Genomic DNA, 2,842 nt, shown 5'->3' with positions numbered 1-2,842 from the left:
TGTATTTGGAGGAACAGTCTGATAGAAGTGATCCCCTCCCATCCTGGTTGCCCAGCATCATTAATCCCTAGAGAAGCTATGAAGGAAAGCCCACAAGGTAACATAAACACACTTGGCCCTGCACAGCACTCGTATTTTTTCAATGGATGATTTCCATTACCTGCGTACCAGTTATGATCCAGAGCTCTCTTCCCACTCAGGAACATTTGGGTGTATTTAAAAATGAGTTTCAAATATGTCTAGAGCCATCACGTGTTCATTAGCAGAAACAACTTCCCCTCGTGCTTCCAGCAGTGTTTCAGTTCCAGCAGCAGAATCCAGGCCCTAATCTCTGATTCCCGTTCCCCTCATATTTTATTTATTCTTCAGCCTTTTAATTCTCAACCACAAAATCTTTCCCTAGCTGAAAATTTGTCTGGCACCTTTCAGTACTTGACATGTGTGTCCTCTGGGAGGAAGAGGCTATTAAGAAAATCTTAATAGCCAGGGAAGGCTATACAAATCACAGAGATTTAAGATGTTTATAAGATCGGATGTAAGGGGGTAGATGAGGACACCATACGGTGAGCTGTGAGGAGGTGAGCCCGTCTCCCTGCACATTTCCTTGCATGGTAGCTAGGAGGTGTGAAATATTCATGGGTGGAAGGGAGTCCCCCACTCCCTTCTCCCCTTGGTCTGCTCCTGCTCCTGCTCTGCTGGGTCACGCTGAGCTGTGCCTATTAAAACACTGTCCTGCTGCAGTCCCCTTTAGGCTTACACAGCCACTGGCAGTATAAAAGGTGGGGCCCCAGCAAGGCCTGACTCCAGCAAGATTATCATTCCTGCTTTCTCTGTGTTAGCATGATCCCTTTGTCTGCTCCAGGTTGGCAGCCGTCTCCTGGGTTCCTTGTGAAGGTGACAGCTGGAACCTGTACTAAAACCTGTTTCACTGCTGCCTGCCCATGGCTTCTCCAGCATATCCCTATTCTCTCTTTGTAGATGTTGCAAGATGATTTTCTTATTTACTGCTTGTAATAGTTTAAGGAAATATTGCTAGTTTTGCAATGGATTAGAAATACTAGTGGAAAGAATAAAATAATTCCTCAATCTTCTAACATGTCTGAAAGCAGCTGAGAAAGATAACTAGAATTTAACACTCAGTTGAAATCTTCCTCCTGTTCCTGCTGATGGGATCTTAGAGTCCATTTTAGAAATACTATTATTATATCTAATTTCTGCTGTAGTAGCAGCCATGTCACAGAGCCACAGGTTATGTCGCAGCATGTGAGGAACTGTGGTATTGTTACTCCACTGCTCACAGCTTCAGGTCCTGAGTAAGGTTAGCGGAGTTTGGCTCATTATCAAATAAATTACTACCTTTAGCAAGATAGCAATACTCAAACAATGAACCGTGCTGAAGTTGTCAGGATATGTTCTTCTAGCTTTCCCTCCTCTTTCAAACTGCTGAACTGCATAAAAAAACCCTAATATAAATCAAATGAATGTGTCTTGGTTTGACTTTTCCATTTACATGTATCATATTGTTATCATAATTTTTACCATCTTAGGTGGCACAAAAAGTAGATCCTGAATGGGATGGTGGATATGTAATATATTCTGCTGGAATGCAAGCCTGCCTTTGAAAAAAATTTAGGCCTTTTCCCTGTATCCCAGGGAAACTTTGCATATGAATGTGAATTACAGTCACTGTAACCTATAGTGATTTGTATTGTCCAAGTGTGTGTGTATATATATGGTCAGAATCGGTAATTACTATCATGTCAGGCTTTATGCAGGTGATATTTAATAGACATTTTCCTTTGGCTTAGGTGATGAATACCTGTGATCTTGGAGAAGGCGCTGTTTTCTCTCCTGGTGCTGCTGTGAAGTTCCCAGGGGAAATAAATAATGCACCAAGACAGGCTGAGTCCTGCAGCGCAGAAGCAGGGAGATTCCAATACTGCTCTTGCTAGAGATTATTTTCATAGATTATGGCATAATGAGAAAGGAATGTACCAACAACACCCAGGTTGCCAATAAAGCTGAATAAACTTGGTTCAGACACTAAGAAAATAATACCCATGCACACACATTTACGAACACAAACCCTTTGAATAACATTAAAACTGTTACTTAATTCCATGAGCATTTCAGGAAATTCAAAGAACAGTCTGACTTAGCAGTCCCAGTTATCCCTCACAAGCTAGACAGCTTCCATGCCAGCCTGCGCCACCACATTTGCCTGGTGCCCTCTTGATATTGCAAGGTCTTAGTGCAACATAACACAACATAACACACAGATCGTCTCCCACCACAGCACATGTCCACCACCTGAGGAAAAAAAAGATCAAAGCAGCAGTGATGGAGAACATGCAACATGCACTACCAGTGGTAATGTAAGACAGTTGTTGCAACACTGTGGAGAAAGGAAGGGTGCAATAAAGGGATCTATAGTTCCCTGAAATCAGGTAGATGTTACTATGCTGTTGCTCAAACCTGGTGCCCTTAAGCTTCTTTGTGAAGTGAGAGTTGTTGGGCAAACTTATTTCTCTGCCGGATCTGTAAGAAGATGCCCTTTAACTGTAGAATGAGGGCAGTGCTGGAAAACACTTTTCAAATCCCTTACAGTGGCCTTTATCATTGGTTAAGTTAATCCTGCTCTGCTTCAGCCCCCTCAGCCCTACAAGGAAACTAGTGCCACTTCTGTGCCTCCAAAGGATGTCGGGCAGATTCACAAGTTTCTACTTGTGCCAGCTCTGAACAAGAAAATGGTTCAGCGTCCCTGGGATCTGCTCCTTCACTCTGATAAGAACCACAAGAAAGGTTACGTGTTTCAGCTGCTTTCCTGACTCTCAGGCACGAC

Source organism: Rissa tridactyla, chromosome 6 (assembly GCF_028500815.1).
Source record: "Rissa tridactyla isolate bRisTri1 chromosome 6, bRisTri1.patW.cur.20221130, whole genome shotgun sequence".
In the NCBI taxonomy this organism is placed as follows: Eukaryota; Metazoa; Chordata; class Aves; order Charadriiformes; family Laridae; genus Rissa; species Rissa tridactyla.
This window is presented reverse-complemented; position numbering follows the sequence as displayed.